This window comes from Lissotriton helveticus, chromosome 2_1, assembly GCF_964261635.1.
Source record: "Lissotriton helveticus chromosome 2_1, aLisHel1.1, whole genome shotgun sequence".
NCBI lineage: Eukaryota > Metazoa > Chordata > Amphibia > Caudata > Salamandridae > Lissotriton > Lissotriton helveticus.
The window spans coordinates 1,037,484,970-1,037,510,491 of NC_136059.1; the positions used below are offsets into that span (position 1 = coordinate 1,037,484,970).

The following is a 25,522-nucleotide window of genomic DNA, read 5'->3' on the forward strand; positions in this document are numbered from 1 at the left end:
GGATCTTCTTCGGGGTCGTGCGGCTCCGGTCGACAGATCTGGTGGTGCTGTCTTCTGTGATCCTTCTTGGGGGGTGCGGGTTCACTCCCACGGTTGTCTCTGCCGTCGGTTTTGTGGTTAGGCGGGGGTGGCCCTGGCCTCCCTGTCGGCCGTTTACCTGCCTGTGGCGGATTGTCGGCACCGGGTGTTTCCTTCCGTGGGGTCTTTTGTCCCTCAAGCGGTTGCTGTTCGGGTGCTTACGGGAGATGTTGGGCTGTCCGTTTGTGGTCCTGTTTGCCTCCCGGTGCTGTGCCAGGCCCTGCTGCTTCTGCACAATTATACCTTACCGGGTTGCCTGGAGAATGGACGCCCTGTCGTCCTTTTGGCCTGTTCTATGCTCCCTGTTTCCGTTGGTCTTGCTGGAGATCGAGAGGGTGGGGTCGTTTATCCTTCTGGTTGCTCCAGGGTGGTGCCGTCATTCTAGATCTCCCCTATTGCTAGATTTGGCTGTGTCTCCGGGCTGGACGTTACCGTTCGTGCCCTCTCCTCTGATGGCTCCTCTTCTTCCTCTGCCTCTGTTCCGGTCCCTAGGTCTGCGGGCCTGGCTCTTGTGTGGGGATCGCTGTTGTGTGCAGGTTGTTCTTTTGCGCTTGCTGGCGTCATTACGCTGTCTCGGAGGCCTTCTACTCTTGTGTCCTATGCTTAGCATTGGGTTGACTTTGCCTCTTGGTGTATGTGTCACGGGTCTGTCGTTGGTTTCTTTGGACCCTACTCGTCTTCTGGATTTTTGGTTGATTGTTTCTTTTGGGCTTCACCATTTCCACTCTCGGGGCTCGCTGGGCCGCCATTCGGGCATTCCTTGTCCTGCCTTTGGTTGGTTGGTTTATCCTTTTATGACTCGACTTTTTTAGGTCGCTTTCTTGGCATCGTCCCCATCCTTTCTTCTGTTCTCCTCCTTGGGACCTTCCTCTGGTGTTGCATTCCTTGCAGTCGGCTCATTTCAGGCCTTTGGTGTCGGTGGTCATGGAGTTCTTGACACTCACGGTGGTGTCTCTTGTGACTCTTGCCTCTCTCTGTCTGGCGTCTTGGTGTGCTGGATGCCTTCCTGCGGTCTGCTCCGATTTTGGTTCTTTGTCTGATCGTGGGTTCTTGCGCCCTCATCCTACTATTATTCCTGCGGTGGTTTCTTATTTCATCGTTCTGCTGGAGTGGTTCTTCGGCTTCTTTGTCCTGGTCCTTCCTCGACAGGGGATTGCCTTCTCCTCCTGTTGGATGTGCGTGATGCTTATTGGTTTCTTCATCTCGCACTTCTTCCTTTTGTGTGGTTGCCAATATCTTTGTCGATTTTGGTTTGTCTCGCCAGGGCCTGTGGCCCTCCTTGTCCACTGTCAGTCGTGGGATTCATGGAGCCATGCTGTTGGCTTTTGGTTCTGTTTCTGTCCTACCCCCTCTTCCTGTTCGGGGTCGGTCCACCAGTTCTGTTTCGGTATAGTGGGCCACTTTTTCGGGTGTGTCCATGGTGGGTGTTTGCAGGGCTGCCACTTGGTCGTCCCCGCTTCCTTTCCTGTCCTATTGTCGCATTCGGATTGGGAGTGGTGGTTCTGTTTTCCTTTGCCTCTTCTGTACTTCGGCTGGGATTCCTTGAGGTGTATGTTTCTGTGGTATTTTCTGCCTCTTGTGCTTGCAGGATGTTTCTCTGCATGATTTCTGTGTTTTCCTTGCATGAAGCTGATTGCTTTGGTATCGGCTCATGGGTAATTACTGTGGCTAATAAGACAGGACGAGGAGGTAATGCCCCGGTTACTTACCGGTAATCTTCATTACTCCGAGTCCATGTCTTCCTCGCCACAGTATAGTTTCCCTTCCCTCCCGGCCCTGGTGGTGGCTTCATGTCTGCGGCTTGGTTCTTCAGGTCGTGTTGGTGCTTTTGTGTCCCTTTATGGGATTGGCTGGGGCCATATTGGAGGAGGGAGAGGGAGACTAGAGCGCTGTTTTTGTACTTGGAGTTCTGTGTGGAGCCGGAGGCTCATGGGTAATTACTGTGGCGAGGAAGACATGGACTCGGAGTAATGAAGATTACCGGTAAGTAACCGGGGCAGCACCGGGTATCAAAAGATGAGCCGCTTGTGCCATCAAATACCCCGGCTACAACTAGTTAACGCCCATGCATGCTGTAACACTTTGCAAAGTGTAATTTCTTTTACTCTAGTGACGCACTTTGACTAGCGGTACAGTGCCAAATATGTCCTAATTTGAGCACACAACAAATCTAGACCTTCTGCAAAACTTCTGTAGGCTTCAACGCTTTGAGATTTTCTATAATTTAAAAAGTCGTCTTCAATGAAGTCCTGAAACAACCTGTACCAGCAGCCTATTCAAAGCCTGATCAGGTGATGAAAATGTGCACTCTGTGCGGATGAAATACAGAAGCGAGAAAGCAGCACAAGCTTAGCAGTGTGATGGCCCTGCCACGATAAATATTACTTTTGGATTCTACTCTGGGGTTAACATGGTCTTGCCTCACTATAGTTTTTGTTTGCTTACTGTATCACGTTATATATACCGCTGGAATTAAAAGATGGCTTCCATGTTGTAATTGAATCACTGGAACGCCTGGCAGAAGATACTCAAATCCATTTAGTCACGCCTGAGTAAAAACCAGGAAATATAATATTTGTTTAATGTGTTTTTATTATGAAAAGAAGCAAACTCGGAATAAAGTTTTGTAGAGGATCTTGTAACTTGTCACTCATAAGGTTTAATACGTATTGGAACAACATCATTTTCTATCCTTTCCAAGTTTTCTTCTTTTTTTACGGATTCCTGAGCAACCAACCACACGTTACACAAAAACAGTATTTTAACAAGACTTTCTGTGCTTTTCAGTAATTATCTGCTGATTTTATTTCACTTTGTCAGAGTGAGCCCTTGTAAATGGTCACGCCTTATCGGTGTCATAACAAGTATTCCCTTTAAAATTGCTTGGAACAGGCTTCGTGCTAAAACGGAGATATGATAGTTTGCTCAAGCAACATCATACCAATTCGAAATATATGAGCATCAAGAACGACATGTAAAAGTCTCCTGAAATGCGAAAAACAGCTAATCGATATTAGGTACTACAGACTAATGCATATTTGCAATTGGAAGGGCCAAATTGCAGCATCAGATATTATGCTCTTTGTTCTACAGGCCATTTCAAGCCCTCCTCGCGAGAGTACAACAAGGGAAAGGAGATTTTTGCAAGAAGGTTGTTTAAAGGTAGAGGAGATAGCAGGAAGTCCATCTGTGTGAGACATTGGGGACAAGTGAGTTATAAGTAGGGGTTAATTTCCAGCATAAAGTTACTTCAAAAAAAGTTAGGTCGCGACTTTAGAATGTGAAAGTGACCCAAGTTTCCATATTTTACCATGGGATGTAGGGAAAGGAATTTCTACACATGACCTTAATATGAAAACACAAAAGAGAAAATTAAAAGCACTGATGACTTTTGTCTCTGAAACACACAATTTTCACTTTGGCAGATTGTTTGAAAGGAGGAAAGCCATTGGCAGCCATTTGGGACAGCGCTCCTATCCATATGTGTTCACTCTTTATACCACTTCAGAAAGAGATGGACCTTATGCAAATAAGCCTTGATCCTGCTGTAATAACAGTTTAACCAAAGCTGCCGTGCCAGGTACCCTTCGGATGAGAGCACAAGCAATGCAGACCAGTTTCAGTCTAGTTGGACCTGGAACGATCTCCCCCTTCACCTTCGGTGAAGCCCAACACTGCACCAATTCAGGAAGGACCTCAAGACCTGGCTCTTTAAATGACCCCCACGGAGCTGCCTACACCCTCCCTCCTGGGTGTGAGTGTTTGATTGATTCAGGGTATGCTCAGACGTGAGTCCCTTGCTCACTTTGCCACTGGATTCAAGCAAGCCGGGCTGAAGACGGCTGGAATGCCAGAAACCGGTCCTCGGAAGCTTGTTTCCGGTCCAGGGAAGACATGGCTTGGCAGTTCGGGCTGGACTGTTCCCATGAGGCACAGGGTCAGACTGATTTGCATATAGCCATGTCTGAACTGGGGTGGCAGAGTGGGCTAAAGAACGGTGAGTGATTAAACCCAGATCTTTTGAATGGGTGTGAGTGTTTGATTGATTCAGATGCTCTGTCCATCACCACCCCCTTTTGTACCGCTACACCCTCCCTCCGGCACTTTGAGACCCTAACGGGTGAGTAGTGCACTCTACAAAACCCTGATTGATTGATTGATTGATTGATTGATTTATTGATAGTTAGCCCTCATCAGTGAGTAATAGCTTGAGTCCTTTTGCACGGTGAACAGGGGACCCTCGTTTGGGCTTACCCATCTCACTTTGGGCATCACATTGAAGAAAATCCTAAGGTGATCAGTAGAATGATTGCAGCAGTCTTTGCCACTGGTAATTTGCTCAAGGCCAAATTCCAGTCCATCGCTTTTCACCCACTCTGCCACTCCAAACAGAGACCAGCCAAATGTGAATGAGCCCTGGTCCTGCTCCCTTAGGAACAGTCCTATCCAAACTGTTGGGACAAGTTTATTTGAATAGCTTAGTCAATCAGAATCGCATTTTAAACCAGTGGGTTTGACAATAGTTGAAACTTATTATTATCTCACTGTTCTCCAAGCTGCGTAAATGTTATTACACTGAATTTCATTCATATGTTTCTGTAGTTAAGTAATAACATCACTCTTTCAATTATAAATTATAAATTTCTAGTGTCATTATTGCATCTTCATTACTTTTAATCTAATCAAATATTCACTTAACCTAAACACAATAGATGCTTCCAACCCATGACTATTTAGAACAGCTTATTCTAAATGATACATGGAATCATTTGAAGTCACTAGCACACATTTAACCCTTTCCATGCGTCGGACGGCGTCACGTTGAGCGTGTGCATCAGACAGCATGGGCCCTCCGAATCGCGCATGCGTGTAATTCGTCCACACCGTGGGGGGATTCCACAAGCGTTCAAGGGGTTAAATAATCAAGAACCACTGACCACGTCATTCTAAACTAATTTTCCAAATATTAACAACCGTAGCTTGATTTTTATTGAATTTCCAATATAATTTTGGTCTTTCATAGTAAAGTCCAAATCCCCCTCAAATATAGCCCCAGGTCCCCCCAACATCAGTTATAAATTCAACAGTGGTAAATCCACCTGATACCATTCTCGTTCTCAACCAGAACCAGTAGTTAAGTGTTGTCTCTGACAAGTCCCCTCCAGTCGAAAGAAAAAAAGCATGCTCCTGAACCCAAATGCAAAGCTACTAGTGCTGGTCCATGCACACTCGCACAGTCTTACGTTATTGATCACTTACTTTGGTCATGGGACACGGAGGACTTGTTTTGCGAAAAAGTACTGAGCTAATTTACTGTCATTGTTAAATTGCTGCTGAACCCTTTGGAGGAATGGCTTGAGGTAAATGAACAGAGATTGTGTGGACAACTCCATGCTTGTCAAAGATAAGCGTTTCTCCTGGAACAACACAAGGTGGCTTAGCTCTAGTGCACACTTGCTTGGTGGGCCTCCAGTCTGCTACAATGGCACCATTAGTGGCAACAGCTCTTCCTGAAGAAGGAAGGGTTAAAAATAGTTCTCCTTTGCCCCCCCCTACTTGTTAAACAGGATGACTAGGGGGTAGCCAGCATTGGGAGCTCCCAGTTGTATGAAGATGTTGCGTCCACAGAGAACCAGCCTCCATCTAGCCCTGTTATTGACCTTCTTCCTCCTGCCTGCCCTTGTGTAGCAGTCTCATATTCCTCCCGCCCCCAGCAAATGGTAGAATCATTTCAACAGCTCAGGAATAAGGTTTTGCACTGGTTACACTTTAAATTGGACTTCCCCCTTTCAAAAGCCTACAATATTTTAATGGTGCGCAGGATGAGATGGGTGGGCCTACTAGGGAAAAACTTAGAACAAGACTGTGTGATAATCAACTTTAAGGCATCCAACGTTATTCAAGGTTCTTCTTTCAAAGTTAATAAGCAGAAGTGTGGCATAAAGCTACTACCTTTAGGCTATTTGTACCGCCATCTTCAGCACAAGTTTCTGAATAATTCTCATAGCAAGGACTCTTTCCTAACTCAGTTCCAAATGTTCACTACCTAAAGGTTTGCACCCCATGCAAATCAGATTGCATTCTGATGGTAGAGAATTCGCCCTGGGATTTACCCCTCCCTGGGACTGTAAAAATCATAGGGTGTAAGTCAAGCACCCGCTGTTAATGAAGTGGAACTAGTCCATTCCTTACCAGATTATAACAACTGGACCATAGATCTTATCCGACCCTTCAATGATCAGGCCGACTACGGGGTATGTGCCAGCTCCCGCGCACAATGTACACTGGTTGTGAGCAATTACACACTCAGCGAGGAATTGGTACCTAGTGAAGGAGGAACAAATATTATTTTCCCCATGATGCATGACTTGGCCCTGAAGTTAGCCAAAGTTGAATTCGAGAGAGCCATTCCAGCCTCATCCAGACAAGGTTTATATCACTCTTCCAGCCTGCACAAAATGCAACAAGACCCATAGGAGTTTTTACAAATCCTATTCCATCTATTAATTTCACTCCTCCCTCCGCTTCACTGCTACTCCTGGGATCTTATTCTAATCAGCAAATATCAACATCATTGTCAAGCTGGAATGTGGCAGGGATCAAGACCAAAACTTGAGGACACTTAGTGGAGGAAGTTTATTGATGACCATGGGGTCTGTCTCTGCCAAGATTCATGGGCAGTGCAACATGTTTACAGGAATGGTTACACACGTTTTTTCACACCTGCAATTATTTCTCCTGTAGGGAGATCCTCAGGAGGTGTATCAATATGAGTGAATATCACATGGAAGTGTTCCCTTACAGAGTTGTCACTTCCTTCCTCTGACTTGCAGGGGCTTGTTATAACGCAACCCACTAGGACTCCCATTCTGTTAATTAGCATCTACAACAGAAGTATGGGTAGGCAGGAGAAATCAAAAACTATTGCCTTATTAGACACAATATTATCCTTGGTTGCAGCCTCCCCCAACATCATCTTCGCAGGGGATTTAAAGTTAACATTTGAGACCAATATTATAGCACAAGATTTGTGTGCAGAGGAGAATGTGGCATGGAACAATCCTGAGTTAACAACCCCCTGCAAGAACTAATTATCTAGATCTGCCTTGCAAATGGTGGACATCACTTTTGCCCATGTACTACATGCTTGCAATGATCATTCTGTTTTAGATCTAAGACATGCTTCAACGTTTCATAGTAGCAATTGCTCCAGCTCCAAAGACTATCAGCCTGGTTCATCAAGCCGAAATCGGCTCGCAAAGGGCCAGATTCTGAGAATCTGGCCCTTTGCGAGCGCTATTTTTGCATTTGGGATTCATCATCCCAAATGCAAAAATCGGTAATAGCGATTTCGCTATTTTGGGAGGAATTACATTTAAGGAATCTCTATTTGAGATTCCTTAAATGCAATTCATCATCCATTTAAAAATTGTGAACTCGCAATTTCGGCCCGCTATTTACCGTGAGGTCAAACCTCGTGGTAAATAGCGAAAACTTAGAAAAATGCTTTAAAAAGCATTTTTCTAAGTTGCATGTTGCACACACACATGTCCTTTGGACATGTGTGTGCGCAACACCTGTTTCAATTTGCATTTAAGGGGTGCTACAGGGTGTCCTTTGGACACCCCTGGCACCCTTTAAATCGCTATCTTATTTGCGATTAGCTAATTGCTAATCGCAAATAAGGAATACTCCCCATTCATTCCTATGGGCCTTTTGGCCCATAGGAATGAATGGGGAGTTATTCCTTATTTGCGATTAGCAATTTGCTAATCGCAAATAAGGAATGTGTAGGAATCGCATTTCTTTATGCAATTTCTACATGAATCCCGTTTTGCAAGTCCTTAATAGCGATTCCTTATGAATCGCTATTAGGGGCTTGCAAAACGGGAGAATGATGAATCAGGCTGTATATCCTCTCAGATCTCGGTATTTGGGGAATTGGTATTAACCGTTCATTACCTATTGTCTTATACATTGGTGCAGGGTCCAATATCTAGAGAGAAATACTTTAGCAATAGTTCAACAATTGAAGATACATCAAATAGAATGCCCTTTGTTCCACTGAGGATGGAATTCCCCCGGATATATGGCAAAGTGGCTATCCACATGGGGAAGATGCTTGAGAATTTGGATTGCCCAGATTCCATCCTCAAGGAACACAGCCATGATTTTGAACCTTAAACATTACTTCACAAAGAATTTAGAACAGGCTGTCAAGAACCAACATCACAGGAGTGGTTCTCTACTATCTGTAGGGTGGCTAAGAGCAACTTAGTTATTACACTTAAGTCAGGTAAAGCAGGGCTGTGGTCAGAGAGTCTAGAGCAGCATTTAGGGAGTCCAGTAAAATGGCTGAAGTAATATGGGAACAATGTATCTGGAGAGATCCTTTAGAGGTCTCACTTAAGAAGGACTCAAAAACATTTTAGTAGTTAGTGAGTCAAGGAGTCCAAGATCAGGTCAAACAACTTGCATCCTCTATACAGATCAGGGAATGAGAAGAACACTTTAAATTGTTGTACAGCAACTCTGTTCAGCCTCCCAACAGCTGGCTACACTTTCCTGAGTGTCACATAGCAGCTCCCTGCCCTGAGAGCGCTCAACTTAGCTTTACTCTGGAGGAAAATTTAGTTGCCATTGATCCCAAAGGCAAAGGAAGGCCCCAGGGCAAGATAACCTTTTCTCCAACATGTTCGCTCAAAACTTTCAATCTGGGCACCATATATATAATATTGTTTCCAATGCAGTAGCCTAGGTGCCCGCATTCCACCTAAGTGGAAAGGTTTGGAAATGGTCCTAATTCACAAAAAGGATGTAGTAACCTCCCACGCAACTGCTGCCATATTAGTTTATTAGACAACTTGCAGAAAATGTTCTGTTTGCAAGTCTTGGGCTATTTAACATCTTGGATCTCCCCATCCAAGCAGGTTGTTGGCCACGAATTGGAACTATTGACCAGGGTGTCAGGTTCCTTATGACTAAATGGAAGACAGTTGTTGTTGAGGCAGTTCACTTTTCCTTGCTTTCATTGAAAGTGGAAAATTGTGGGAAATCTTAGTTGACAAGAACCTCCTGGATAACTTGCTGAATATAATAATGCATGTGCGTGAGGGGATTTATGCTAGGATCCAGTGGGACCACACAGGTAATTGTCGGACAAGATAGATGTAGCAAAAGGTGTTCGCCAAGGCTGTGTTTTGGCCCCTACTCTTTTTCTCCTGTTTATATTCAAAAGTATAGACGACCTGTTCAGTTGTGTTAATGACTCCCCATCCCTGACAACAATACGTTTCTGGCATTGTTTTTTGCCAATGACACCATGCTGCTTTCAAAAACACCCGTGGGCCTTCAGACGCTTATGGATAGGTTCTTACTTTTAGTGACATATATGGGCTCGAATAAACGCTCTAAAGACTAAATTCATGGTTTACTCCAAAAAGAAGAGATTGGGCAGTACTATTGGATTAGGTGGTGCTCCTCTCTAGAGAATATAAGAATTCGGCTATTTGAGGATCAGATTGTCGAACAACGAGTCCTGGGGACCCCAAATCCAAAAGATCCACTCATTAATCAATCATAGAGCGTTTGCCATCTTGAGGTTTGTCAAAAGAATTCCATCCTACCCAATTTCCTCTGTGACACAGATTTGCAACACCCAAGTTAAGAGTGCCACTTCAAATAGCACCTAGCTGTTGGGTCACAGCGACTGCTCACTTCTTGGCATGGATGAAATCAACTTTATAAGGGCTATTGCCTGCCTGGGGTGTCGGACTTCATTCTTGTTGCTCAGACTGGATCTCACCCTCTAGCCAATAATGAAGAGGTGGGATTGTCATCTTTATTGTACTTGATTTGGGAACGGTCAATAGAGGTCATAAAATTGTAGATTCAGATTAAGACTGAAGAGTATAACTGATTATTCTACTGTCCATGTGTATGTTATATTGTGCATACATTCTTTTTAAATGTTTATTGGCTGTTGTCTTTATGTAAGATATGCTATTTTTAGGACTGGAATGACAGCTCAGCTGTCGACAAGGCTATCATTTCTTTAAAATATAAATGGATTTGGGCATTATTTCCACCATGAAAAGTATTACTCTCTCTCACCTCATGCTACTTGCTGACTGTTTAGTGTAACTTTAAGCCTTACAGGAAATACCTCCATTGGGATGCACCAGGGACTATTTTACCCGAGACAAATGCACTCAATCATCATTATGCTTGTCACATTCTTTATCTCCTACAAGCAGAAAGCAATAATTTTGCTACTTTTTTTCCTAGCACTGGCAAAGCCAATATTGCAGACTTTTAAGTGATAAGTAGCATTTGTGAATGGCAGCATATACATATGTTGGCACAGACATATTGACTTTGCCAATGCTTATTTTCTATAGGTTTGAAAGCGATCTGTGCATGAAATGTGATCTACACTGCAATATTGCAAATTATTAAAAGTCAACAAAATAATCAATATGCATTCAATAATTGACATCTAAATTCACAAACATTTTGTTCATGTATGTCCAACCAATGTTCATAAAAAAGAGATTTGCCAGTGAAAATTCATGATGATTATTCAGGGATCAGGCTCTGCAAATATTTCCATTTGCAGATGAGATGTACAAATACAGAATGTTCATAGTGTTAATAATCGAGGCAGAGGCATGAAAATAGGCATCCCAAAAGGGTGACTATGTAAAAAAATTGAACACCTGCAAATGTGTAGGGTTTTGTGCATCTAGAATTTTTTGTTCTTGTACGAAGCAGGAAAACGTTTCTTTCTGGGAAAGGAGTGGAAATGTAAAACACAATAGATTCCCGCTCTGAATTCTATTTTTTATAACCTTAGGGAAAGTTCTTTCCCGACAGCACCTCTTCTTAATCTGGGTGTCATCAGTTTGCCTTCCTGCCCTGGAACGCGAGTAAATCCACCCCTATACAGGAGTAAACCTCTAACCATTGCCAGTGTGGGAAAGGGTCAGAGAGATTGGGAATGCCCACAAATGCACGTTTTTGGGTGTTTCCAAACTTCCAAGGCTGATTGCGCCTCAGAACACCCACATCCTACCCATTCAGAGGGATTTGATATAGCGGAGATCTTTGCACATGTGGCAGAGATGTCCACACTTGCACGTGGGTTTATGCCTGCTTGGTATATCCTTGTGAATTCATGGCAGGAGTAAAAAACAGGAACATGTGGTCTTAAATGTACTTATAGAGCCAAATTTGCCTACGTAAAAAGGACAGTATTTTTCATGGGGGTGTAAAGAAGGTATTTCTACATGGAGAAATATGTTTTCCCTGTGACGAAAACGCAAAACGAAAAAAAAATTGCTGCTGCACGTTTTAAAAATGCATAATGAAGAAGATTGCCTACAGTCTAAAAAACAAAATAATTATTGATGTGATTCACAATGTAAGATTTCTGTTCTTTGGCCAAAATATATCAAACATAGCTCTTTTGAATTCAAGGAACCTTAACATTGCAAAAGCAGGAGCAAGGAAGCTTATTTGCGATAAATATATCATGGAGCTAACGTTGGAATGGTTCAGAAAAATCCTTTAATTCCTGGCAGTTGTGCTAATTTTGGAGGACGGAACACTTTGGAATTTCATCCACAATAGGGGAGGTAAAAGGCAGGTGTGCCCTGGTGTAATTCAATAAAGCAGCACTCAGATATTTTGCCTTTCTTTTAGGAGCCATGTAAGTATTTTGTACTATTTTGAAAAATATACACAGATATGTCACTCTGAAGAATTGCTATGATTTTTATTGTCTGTGAACTTTGTTTTCACATCCTCAAAAATTGTAAAGCAGTTGTGGAATTGATATCTCATGACACCTAGTATAAATGTTTTGGTATCAAGCAAAACATGTTTATTTTGTCCACTGGACAAGTAGGCCCAACATGAAGCACAAAAACTGGCTGCCAATTTACAGTACCAAAGTATGGGTCTGTGAAAGGATTGCCTGCCACTAGAGGGAGATTTGTATCCATATGTATAAGTTCTTTAAAGGAATGTACTCACATATATTTTTTCATGCAAAGACTTGCTAAGTGATTTCAAATTGTGTTTCCTTGTACATCTCGGTGCTTCCCAGCATGGACATGCTTTAGCTCCTGCCATAGTCAGGAGTACCTTTCCAACCTTTTTTAGTTCGGGGAGAGATTGGAGATGAATAGGACACGCTTAAACATGCATGTTTGTAGGTGTGGGTGTCAACATTGCAGCCTGCACTTAAATGGCAGTGTTTGTGTCATAAAATTGTACCTGCAAGACCACAAAATCCCCTAAACACACATTACAACTTGCCTACAGCAGTTTCTTTGTGGCTAAGCAAACTTGCAAGGGTTGTCCTTTCATTTCTCAAAGTGTACAGAAGTGGCTAAGACTGAGTACAGTTTGACTGACAGGAGGCAACGCCTCTCGAGCTTCTGCAAACACATTCCAGAGCTGCTGACTGCCACTGGCAGCTGTCTGCTCAGAATTGGCTGACCGTCAATGGATCCGTGAGGTAGATGTGTTTGTTCAAGAAGCCCAGCCATCGTGCTAAATAGTTCACTTTGGTAGACAAATATTGACTCAGTCTGTTAGGCATTCATGTGTTTCAGATACTCACAGCCATGACAGCTCGGCAAGCAAACAGCGACAGGTACAGGAAGTGATTGTGCGATCTCGGTCACTGTTTATATAGGAGGGGTTGGCATACGACCTGTTTCTCACTGAATCTTTCTTGTCGATAATGACCTTGTTATGCTCGGTTTGGTTACACAAGGCCAACGTTCTTAATGGAATACAAATGCACTTAATATTTACACAGGGAGAGTTCACTTGTGCTTTGAAAAAAAAAAAAGCTCCTGCTCTCCTTTTCAATAATATTTGTTCAATATTCTGAGTAAGGACGGGGATGAAAGCGGCGGCGTCAGGAGAAGAGACTGAATTTTCATGTATAGCTTTTATGTCTGCAGTACACAAGTATGCAGTCTGAAAACAAGAGGTGGAGACCCATGTGTTTGCCTTTCTGTCCTTGATCCACCCTTTCATAATTCCAACCATCAAACCCACCGACTACCCAAAACCCACCAATTCATCCATTCATCCATAAGTGTAAGAGAGAAAGTCAGCGAGAGTAAACGCAAAAACGAGAAAATGAAAGAACGAGAAAACGCTATCGATTTTGCTTCCTTCTGAATCTGTTTGTCAGGAGTTTCCAATTAGCATCCTTCTGCAGCAACTTGATGCATGCTATTTTTGACATCCGATTGTCCATAGCTAATGTAATAGGGCCTGATTTAGAGTTTAGTGAACATTTTTCACTATCACAAATGTGACATATACCCGCCTTATTACAAGCGGTATTACATCCCATGTTACTTGTAATACAGTGGGCAGGATATCCGTCCAGTTCAATGCTTAATTTGTAACAAAATAAGTGCCAGGGCTCTCGTCAGGAGGCCAATGCTGCTTGCACCACACATCGCCCCTACCTGTACTGTCAATAATAGTAACAACACAGCTACTAACCATCACACACGTCTACAAGTGTGAGTATTCTGATTGTTCAGGCCCCGAGGCTATAAGAATGGCTTGGGTGGCAGGTAACAGTATTTCTTAATGTGTTTTGAATTCATAATTAAATGTTGTTGTGCTCATCTCTAAATTAGCCAGACAGCGCCACCTTGTGGCAGACTGTCACAAGCCCCAGTGTTGACAATTAAGGGGCGATGCGGAGCACCGGAAACCACCGGCTAAAATTAAGCACTGGTCCAGTTTGTGATGGAGTAGCTCAACTGTCAAAGGCTAAATCAGGCTCTTAGTTCCGTAAGACTATGATAAATGTCCATCTAGAAGAGGGAAGATGCCATGAATATTTACACAAGTGTATAATGAAAACAAATCGATAATTTATACCTACACTAGCTTACCCGTCGCGCGTTGCTGCGATGTCAGAAGAAAGGAAATTTAAGGAAACTTGTTATGATAACATTCAATTTACATTGTGTCATGTTTATTGAAACTTATTCATTTTAATATGGAAATCATCTTAAAGTGTTGTTTTAATTCTGTTTATTTATTCGAGTGCTTGTGGATACACTGTATTTTTTGTTTTTCCGTCTGGTGCGTACACGAATAAATCAGAAGGTTTTCGGACGCGTGAGCTGGCCACATACAGTTGTCCATGTGAGAAGCACGGATTCTCCAAATCTAGTCCACACACTTGCAGCGATTGTCCTTGTGCTTTGTTGATGGTCATTGCAAAAGCGAGTCACACCGTAAACTGTAAACGTTCAGTATTGGAAAGAATATGAGGGCCCTGGGTGGCCGGTATTTAACAAAAGTTCTTTTTTTTTTTTGCCAGAAACCTTCGCGTGAGTGTACTCAACGACTTTTAACGATTTTTTAAAAAAAAATTTTTTTTTTTTTAGCCAGAAACCTTCGCGGGAGTGTACTCAATAACTTCCCAAAGTTTCATGCCAATCGGATGATGGTGTAGTACTGCATAAAGGACAAACGGACATACTTTGGTTTTTATATATATAGATGGGAAAAGGAAGCTTCATTAGTCAAGGTTTGAACATTAGCATTGGGCAGATGTCCACCATTAGCTAATAGCTGTGGGTTTATTGATTTGTTACATGAAATAACAACTTAATGTGTTTGCTTATATTTCACTGGCTATTATAATAATTACGTCCAAAAACAGTAGCACTGAACAAACCCGAAATGACTAGCTGGTAGCTGTTGATATTAAGATTGTACCATAATAAATGTTAAATGTTACCAAAAATAATGAAACTAGGTTTTGAAAGCAATGAACTGAAGTTGAGAAGAGTAGGACTTTTGAGTAATATGACCTTCTGTCTTTCAATAATCACATATACAGATGACACACAAATAGTTCTGACCCTTACCCCAGAGAACTGTGTATAAGGGTTCCAACTTGGACCCTAATTAAACGAAGTGGCTGGCTGGATGGCCCAACGCTGCCTTAAGCTCAATGGTGATAAAACCAAAGTTATCAAGGTGAGCAATCACTTTAGCAGATAGTGACTAGTGTGTGGGCCAAAGTCTTTAGGGAGCCCACCCACTGCTTAAACTTCCATAAAAAATCTAGGCATCTTGCTTGATAACTCACTTATGCTTGACACTAAGTCCAGGAAGGTTGCAGCAAATTGTTACGGCATGCTCAGGATTCTTAGGAAAATACTAGATTACTGTTTTTCTCTAGAAGGCTAACTGTACAGGTACTTGTTCTCCTCCATCTAGACAATGGAAATTACCTCTACAATGTGTAATCAAAAGTCTACAGGTAGTGCAAAGCACCGCTGCCTGTCTTCTCTTTAATTGCTTCCTTGTAGTGAGGTGTGCATAAGACCTGGCCAGTAGACAGGATTACAGGATCATGAATGGCGCTTTGATGGGAAAGTTCACTAAGCATGGCCAAAGGCAGTGCTTTCTCCTGGTTATTCGGTGCTTTGATAGTGACGCTCATGTGTTGGGTTGGGTATAAGGAATAAGGCTTGGCCACACATCAGGCTGTAAAGCTCATAAATGGTGCCTTGAATGTGATGCTTGGTACGCATGGTCCAAGGACATTTTAATTCCTCATTTAACCCTTATGATGGGTTGGGTACAAGGTTTGGCCATAGGCCAGACCATTTCATGAGTTACGCACGGCATACATTTTATACATATTAATATACAATTAATAGGAAAACTAAAACATAATAAATTTGCTAGGTTCTCATATCCTTTGCTAAGCAGATCACAGCAAAAAATATTTAATTGGGAAATATGTGTGTATTTAACTTTTTGAAAAATAACAAACATGATTCTTAATGTATTCACAGGCAAAATTCCCTTCTATGTGTAAATTGTTCAATTTACAAAAAGGCGAGGATTTGCCATTTCATGGTGGGTATCACAAACATTTCACTTTTACATGATATCGTGGACCTCATTATAGAAATCGCTAAACTTAAAACAAGTTGTAGGTGACTTTATATAGTAAACGCTTAGTTATTACTGTACATATGTTTGTGTTAGTAAATTTAAATAGGCATAATGTACTTGATATATTAAAATGTAAATGTTCTCAGTGAATGTACAGGTGTCATAATTAGCAATTTGGTATCTCTACACCTTCACAATGCTGTGAGCGACGCAAATCCATTTTGTAATATTATTTTAACTGGTGGGTCCTCGAATAATTCACAAAGCAAAAAAAATCCCAAAATTATTTTACACAAAAAAATTATAAAAATGTAAACATTCTGCTGTCCTAAGAAGGACCTCTAGTTTTATCGTGTATTTTGATTGGCTTGGATGTAATGCTGGATATTGGTTAGGTAAGATCCTATTTCCTTCTGCTGTAAAATGGGTTACATATCTGCAGAATATTCATGGTATGTTGAAAATCGTGTTATTATTGTACATAGATCCCATACAACAGTCTTAAAGGTATGCAGAATTTACTTTGTTGACTTTTTATACAAGCGTTTTCATAATTGTGGACAAAACGAATTTGACCATCTCCACCTTTACTTTTCACAAACGTTTGAATTTACAGCTACTGTGTGGGGAAAGAAGTGCATCAACTGTTCAAAGGTTTATTTTATTTCAGTATTACAACACCTCTAACAGTTGTGCCTTAGTTACTAACACTGCAATGCACTGTCATTACATAGGGTCGCTCACATGTTGAATTGCTTTCCAACAAATGTAAGAGTTGATGCCATTCCATTTCACAGAAGCCGATTCATGAAATTGTCACATTTGGCAGTCTGATATCAGCATCAGCTTGACAAAATCTGGCATGCCCTCTTGCCTAGTGGACAAATGTATGTCCAATTATCCAAAAGCAAGGTATCCTGCTAGACCCTGAGTCACTGTCTCAAATTCAGCTGCAGAATGAGAAATGCTCACACTAAGACTGCTTCCAAATATAAAACAAAAGAATGTTTGATTGGCTAGATTTAAAAGCACAGTGTTTAGCTCTTTTCTCCTAAGTAAAAAATGCAGATGGTACGTTCAGGGGTGACAGTTATATGAAAGGGTTGTCCTTAAGCAAAAACAAAATATGTACAACTTCACCTTTTCACCTTGAGCCCAGCTCTCTCTTGTTAGAAATGGTAATAGGCTGTTACATCCTGTAGAAATGGTGATTCTTGAAGTTCATTTTTACTTCAGGTGTGTTTCAAGTAAGAGAATCATAAATATCTGAAACTTTGAGTGCCTCGTGGGTTGAGGGAGTGGAAGCTTCAGAGAAAGTATGTTGGCACCAGTAAGGTAAAATGGCAGAACTAGGTTATATTGTGCCTAAGGTGGGCAGAGGCGGAAGTAGAGGGTTAGTGACAGTTTGAGCAATCATGTCAAAAGTAGTGTCAATGGTATAGGGACCCGTTGCTTCCTTATGAAGAAGTTCAAAAAAATATGCGGGCAGTGTATAGTGAATATATAGGAACACATGGGAAGTGACAAAGCTGGGATAAGATGGGATGTCACCAACATGGTTATAGGAATGTACGTAAGTGAGTAGGGAATTGTTTGGGGTAGAGGTGTTGATGAGTGACAAGGAACTGGAGTGAAGTTAGGGGTGGTGGGTCAGGTCAATAGCTGTTGCTGTAGCATCAACACCGTGAGGGGCAAGTAAATCCTGGATGAAGAACGAATGGAAATCTGAGACCCTCAGGTGCACAGACAGAGAAGTGCGTGTTAGGGGGTTCACAGATGGGGTAGTGAGAAAAGATTACAAGGTTAGTCTAGTACCTCTAGACCACAGCAGTGAGCTGGAGCTATCCAGTCTTTGGGGGGCAAAATGACTTTGCTAGTGTTATTTGCCCAGTAGGTGAATCATGAATGTGTGAGAATCTAAGTGCCTCATGGTCAGATGGACTGAAGGAAGAGATAAGGGATTGTGTTGTCAAATGGTAGAATGGGAAATGGTGTGTTAAGTGTCATCAGGCCACAGGTGGTGAGGTAAAATAGAAACATGATATTTTTGATGCTATTCACCTTCTCTACGAAGAAGTTGACGGCTGATTCTTGAATTACTGTTTTCTGTGTGCCAATATAGTATATTTTAGGCAGTAATGACATAAAATGGTACAAACTGATTGGGTTGTGACTAAGATGGACAGGGAAAAAAAAGATTTTCCATGACAGTTTAGGCACCAAGTAGGTTCCTAAGGCATTTCTGGGATGAAGGCAGTTTCTTGTCAATAGAGTGGACAGAGGTATAAACCCAGGCCCATATTTATCAAGGGCCTGCGTCACCCTTCCATCATCCAGTTTGACGCAAGGGCAATGCCAGCAGTAAGTCAAATTTATCAAATGATGCAAGAGCACAATTGCATCATTGTTAGGCAATTACATGGTGCAAATGCTGCATGGAATCTGCCTGTGTCATGCAGCAAATAATGTATGCAATATAGGTGTTCCCTTGTAAACTAAACACAGTGGGATTTAGCATCATTCCAGTTCATCATGTATCGTCATTGTAGGAAAGTGTCCTATTCAACATTATCACCCCCCACTTTTTGCCTGCCATTTGATGAGTTTCGACTGGAAGTGCACTAGGTTCCTGCTGAGCAGGCCTTCAGTGCCAGTTCTCTTCCCAAAACTGTACAATTGTTTCTCCCAGTTGGCAATACCTTTAGTGGCCTCTGTAAGTCCCAGATAAATGGTACCACTGGTAACTCAGGCCTGAGTATTAAAGGCGGTCCCTAAGGGTGTGGTAAATAAATAAATAATACCTCTCTTTTTGACTAGACATATATCATAACAGATAGCTCAATAAATAAGAGTCAAGATTCGAGGTAGTAGGAGTTTCGCAGGTTTATTACAGCATAAAGGACAGGAACAGGACAACCTGCATAGTAATAGGATGACAGGGCCCAGCAGCTGCTGGGGCTGGATCTGGGATGAGCGCGCTGACTTTTAATAACAATACATGAGCATATATACATAACGCAAACACATAGCATTACATTGCAGTAGGCGTAGCAGTGGGTGGAGCAGAAGGTGTGACGCGTAGCAGTCGCGAAAGATAAGGGTAAAAGTAGGTGTAACTGGGCGTATACATAGACATGTGATGCAAACGTAACAGAATATGTCATGAATGGGGCGGAAACCATGGAGGGGGCTACCTAAGGAGCCGGGACCTCTAACCTGATGGTGCGCGCAAACTAGCAATGACGTATCACTAGGAGAAGCTGGGGGCTATGAACTCTGTGCTAGGAGCAGAGACTGAAGTCTGGAGAGTCAGGGCGACATGTACCTAAACAGTATCTAGTATCTGATGTTTAGAGAACATGTTGATATAAACTAGAAGTTAGGAGGGGAAAGGCTAACTTGATTCTAAGACTGGACCATGCATTATTCTACATGTAGTGCGTGATGAAGAATACTAAATGACCATTAAATGCAGTATTTCTCTAACGTGGAGACGTGAAGGCTAGACAATGACGGAAACTATTGATGCGATTCAGTAGCTTAGGAATGCAGAGAAGGAGGACTGAACTGATAACAGGAACTATAACATACTTTTGGCAGACTCAGAGGCAGAGCCAAGCTGAACCGGGCACTGCGAGGCAGGAAGTAAGTGAAGGGTCGAGGATACAGGTGGGGGCTGTATCGCTCCTCAGCGAGGCTTCTGGAGACAGGAGCTGAATCTGGTGTCCAGGCCCTTTTGAGGCCTAGAAACGGGGACTTTATAATAGAATAACGTGCACACTGAGAAACGTGGCAACGTAGCTTTACATAGGCCTGATATTCGTAGTATTCACGAGGACTGGAAACTGGCATACTAGAGGTGGACACAACTATAATTGCGTCATTAATCGGACATGGGGAATGCATATGCATATTTAATCATGCACACATAACATATGATGGATGAGGCGTAGGGACACAGAACATGGCAAAATTTACTTTTCCACATTCCCTCCTTGTCACTACGTTTCCATCAGGAAACATCAATTTTCATGATACCGTCTATCATTTCATACAGTATCATTTGCTCGTCTCGAATTATCCTGGAACGGGATTTAGAACGGGGCTTGGGACTAGGAATACAAGAGGTAGCACAAATGCCGCAAATCGCAGGGCCACATTGTATACAGAGACAGCAGCTGAATATGATCGCTACTGCAATACCTAGAAAGGACAATATTTTCCATCCCCATGCGGAAATTATATTCCAGAACCAACCGGACCATGTCCAGGTGCCTGGGTCTTGGTGTATCAGATGGGCAATCTTATGGAGTCTGGTTATAGCTGAATAAACAGATGGCGCGTTATTTGGAATGAAAATGCAGCAACTAGATCCGATGACTCTACAGGCCCCGCCCCTATCGGCCAGTATGACGTCAAGGACGAGACGATTCTGTAAAACGACAAATCTCATAGCAGATTGCTCTTCGGTTAAGTTACCTAGAGCAGAGGCAGTCTCATTTATTACAGCTTCAAGGGTTCTGGTTAACCTACGGATTAGCTTACTATTCTGGATAGGTCCTATAAAGAAAAAGAAACCTCTGTTGAAATCTGTATACTGTTCTAGAGCAGTTTCAGTATAATCGACAATTGGGGACTCCCTTCTATGTCTAATGTGTACTAGATGTGTGTTTCTATGATAATCAGGTGGGGCTAGGAAAACTGGTGGCAGTAGGAAGGCAATGTAACAGGTTCCCTCCCAATCGAGGGGCAGACGAACATATGCAGTTTGACCACAAATAAAATAAGAATGACGTGAAGCTTTGAAAATAGATTTCCCACTGTCACTATACTTGACAATAGTAGTACAATCACTATGTCCTACATGTACGGCACCATTATTTCGGACACATAATTCGCCTTTGACTGGTAATACTGAAATAGCAGGTAAGTCTGGAGTAGTATCAGACTGAACATTCAGGATCATAAAATTCGAAGAATAGTTACCTAAATTATACACTTCATTTTCTAGATCTAAACCTGTTCTGTGGGGAAGACCTTGCTTGTCTGGAAAACATGTACTGTTAAGAAAAGACATATCTGTTGAGGATGACGTTAACGTGGACCATGCTCCACACGAACCATTATGTGAGAATGGATAAGGAAAAAGTGGCAGAACTCCCTTCGGTGTCTGGAAAGGGGGGAGTCGACCACACACCCAACAATTAGTGGCATTGCTGGTCTGGTGTGAGTAATGTAACATGCGGATAAATGAGTTATTTCGCATAGCGAGGCGGTAAGAGAGTTCATGAGGAGGCAGATCACTAAACGTGTGCTCTACTGTAGCATTAGCAGACTTATTTACATGAAGAACTGGGAAGTACAAGAAAAATGCATAACTGGTGCAGGAAGTCATAATGCTGAGAAATAATATGAAACATAGAAAAACGATACATCGGATTGAGTTTTGACTAACTCTCTCACTATGGGGGTCTATTTTATACATGTCAGAAACAGTCTAACCGTTTCACCTAGGGGAGGACTTATACAATCAAACTGACTGACTTATTTTACTAGACCGGAGTTTTAGCTTGTACTCCTGTTGCGGAGTTTTCTCTAACAGGGGAGGGGTTGTAGCAATGTCTTTTGCGGGACAGTCCTTGAGAACAATATTTTGGCAATCCTTCAAATCCTGGGAAATGTTCTTTAAGACGGGTTTCAGTCCATTAAAAAGTTTAATATGAGAAAGGTGCACCCAGCCTTTGCGTCCTTCCAACTTCACGGCTGTACGGGTGGTGAGGAGGACCTGTCGGGGCTCTTTCCAACGAGGCTCCAGCGGACTTGATCTGTCAAAGTTGCGGACCATCACCATGGATCCTGGCACGATTTCGTGCGGCGGCAACCTGTGAACGACATGAGTTGAGGGCAGACATCAAGGAAGCTAGGTAATCTGTCAGCATATTACTTGAAACATCGGTAATACTTCGGGGTCTAGGAGTACCCCACATGTTAGGGGGGCGGCCGAATACGACCTCATACGGGGACAGACCTGATCTGGAATGTGCGACCATGCGCATATAAAATAAAGCGACTGGCAGAGCTACTAGCCAGTCCACACCTTTTTCTTTACACACTTTTGCAATACGGATTTTTAGAGTCTGATTATGTCTCTCTACGAGACCGGCTGCTTCAGGATGGCGTACACAATGGAACTTCCACTGGTACCCTAACAAAAGGGAAACATGCTTCATGAGTTCGGATGAGAATGGCTGGCCGTTGTCAGAATATACGACTCTAGGGAGTCCATAACGGGGGAAGAACTCACGAACCAACTGCTTGGCAGTGGTCGCGGCTGTGTAATCTGGGACTGGATATGCTTCTGTCCATCTGGACAAAGCGCATACAACTACAAGGACATACTTGAAACCTCGACATCGCTCCATCTGAATATAATCCATCTGGAGGACTTCAAAAGGGTAGTCAGGGGGCTGGAATCCACCTTGTTCCACCGGGACACTTTTACCTGGATTAAACTGACAACATATCATACAGGTACGGACTTTCTGCTTGGCTGCAGCTCGTAAATGCTTGTTGAACCAAATGTTCTGGATACTGTCTATCATAGCTTTTTCTCCTAAATGTGCTGGACTATGTGCGGTATTAATAATGACTTGAACCATAGAGTCGGGGAGAAACCATGTGGCTCTACCCTTCGTTAACCATCCTTGATCTGTCTGGACCCCTCCTTGTTCGGACCATTTCTTGATTTCTTCAGGAGTAGCATGTAACTGTATGTCTATGACATCTTGTGTAGGGTCCTTAACTGTCATACATGTAGTCGGATCTGGAGTATGTGTCTGTGTCGGATTAAAAGAACTTCCACAGAATGTGGAACTTGTACTGTCAGGGAATGTCCTAAGACTATGGAATCACTTTGTCTGATAGCTAGGGCTGTGGCTGCAACTGACTTGAGGCACGCAGGCAGAGCCTGGGCTACAGGATCTAATGTGCTCGAAAAATAAGCACATGGCTTGTATTGTCCTGCTTGATCTTGTGTGAGAACAGATAATGCTGTACCTTCGCGTTCAGTAACGAAAAGTGTAAAAGGCTTACTGTAGTTCGGTGTCGCTAGAACTGGAGCTTGGCATAAAGCTTTCTTTAACTCACTGAAACTAAGTGTATGTTCAGATGTCCAAGGGAGAACAGTCGATACGGCTGCCTCCTGTGTCGTTAACTGTATCAGTGGCTTGGCTAGAAATGCATACTGAGGAATCCATTGTCTGCAGTAAGAAGTGAGGCCGATAAAAGCACGTACCTCCTTCTGGGTCTTGGGCTGAGGAAGACTCGCTATTAACTGGATACGGTCTGGTGTCAACTGCCTACCCCTCTTGGACAGTAAGTGTCCTAAGTAGACCACTTGCTGGACACAGAATTGAAGCTTAGAAGGGGACACCTTGTGCCCCATCTCGGCCAGGAAATACAAGACTGTAAGGGATGCTTGCTCGCAAGCACGTTCAGAACGGGCTGTGATCAGTAGATCATCGACATACTGGAGCAGGGCAGTGTCAGTTGGCATGTGAATGTTGTCTAGTTGTCTCTTGAGTGCTTGACTGTAAATACTAGGACTTTCTGTGAAACCTTGAGGAGCTCGTGTAAACATATAGCTCCTTCCATTTAAACAAAATCCGAAAAGGAACTGGCTGTCTGGATGAATAGGAACACTGAAAAACGCGTTCTTGAGGTCTATGACAGTGAAGAACGTGGCTTCGGAATCAATGGCCGTTAATAGGGAAGAGATGTCTGGGACAACTGGGTACTGCGGAATAATACATTTATTAAGCTCTCGTAGGTCAATCACTAATCGATATACTGGGGGTGCATTTGGATCAGTACGTTTCATGACTGGAATGATCGGAGAATTACATACATTGGAGTCAGTTTCTACAACCACTCCTTGAGCCATGAGCTCGTCAATAATTTTGGATAAGGCTGCTACAGCCTCAGGTGGCAATCTGTACTGTCTGATTCGTGGTAACACTACACCTGGCTTGAGAGTCACACGATAGGGTGTGATTTGCATATAACCTACATCAGTTGGACCTTGCGCCCATAAGTGCTGCGGAACATTAGACAGTCTTGAATCAAAATCTCGTAATACATAGTGACCCTTAAAGTCACGTAGGAACAATCGTATTCCCTCTGGGGAACAGCATATAACTGCACCTAACTCTTTCAGTGTCTTAATGCCTAATAGATTTTCTGGACATGACTTAGTAAGTAACAGATCAGTAGTGCGGGACAATGGACCTACTTCTAGAGTAACTGGCTTTGAAATCTCATTTACGATAGGTTTTCCTGAAAATCCAAGGGAAACATTTCTTGAGCCTGAGAGCGGAGCCCCTGGAACTTCGGCGTGACTAATTGTGGTCCTACTTGCCCCTGTATCAATCAAAAACTTTCTGTCTTTCCCTAATACTTGACTGTGAACATAGGGACCTTCTTGATCTACAGGTATCTCGATGAGAGGCAAGCCTACCTCCCTCTCTAGGCTGTTTCATGAATACTGCTGGTACTCTGGATACTCAGACTGTGCATACTGGTACATCTGCGATGTAACGTGCTGTGTTGCAGCGATGGGCTGCGGTGCTGTAACTGTCTGTGGTGCATTCTGTGGCTGAGGAATCTGTGAAACTTGTTCTTGTCTAGGCGGACGTGGTCTTTCTTTAGTCTTACCAGTAGCTATGTTGTGTTTCAGAACTGCACACTCGTTTATAAAATGGCCTGGCTGTTTACAATAATTGCAGTTCCCTTTAACGGGAGCTGCAGGATGACTGGCTTGATTCGGACCCCTCTTCTGACTGTCTTGAGGAACAGATTGTGCAACTAGTACTTTCATTTTCGTGTCTTTCATACGTTTTCTCTCGTGTTCTTGCTCTTCTCTGATTCTATTCTGGTGGTATTGAAGCATCTGCAACATCTGGGACGGGGTATTAGCTTGCCAGGTACTTTCGACTTTCAAAACTCGATTTTTAATTGATGGACTTGAATTCTCGACTAATTTAGTAACAAAAAGGTGAGGGTATGACTCACTACTTGTCTTGAGGCCACTGTTGATGCTGAAACATTTTTCAAATCTAGAATAAAAATCACTAATATCTTCGTCTTGTTTCTGTTTACAGGCTGAGATTGCATCCCAGTCTTCTTTTCTAGTTGTCAATAATCTGGGTAAAACTTGTATCAATAATTCCGGTAATTCTTTACATTTATCTCCAAGACCGGTACCTGGTACTCGTGCCTTGTCTTCAGCTTCTAGAACTGCCCAATCGATCTTTTTCTCTCCCACCTCCCATTCTTTTTCCTTGAGCTTTTCATACACCCCTGCGGGCAGCAGAACTTTTAACATTTTAATTATATCTGGATACGTGTATTCTCCCATACGGAGCATGTCTTTTAATTCTCTATGGAACCCTGCTGGATCTTTGTCATGACAGGGAATTAATTT

At 42.7% G+C, this 25,522-nt stretch overlaps 1 long non-coding RNA gene across 3 annotated transcripts in view; it reads left to right on the forward strand.

Moving 5' to 3' along the window:
- LOC144819584 (uncharacterized) overlaps positions 1-25,522 on the forward strand; it is a 353,768-nt gene that overhangs the window by 245,376 nt on the left and 82,870 nt on the right. For all 3 annotated transcript variants that reach the window (XR_013607454.1, XR_013607453.1, XR_013607455.1), the window contains one exon: positions 15,939-16,002. This is a non-coding gene — a long non-coding RNA (uncharacterized LOC144819584). The remainder of the gene's footprint in view (positions 1-15,938; positions 16,003-25,522) is intronic.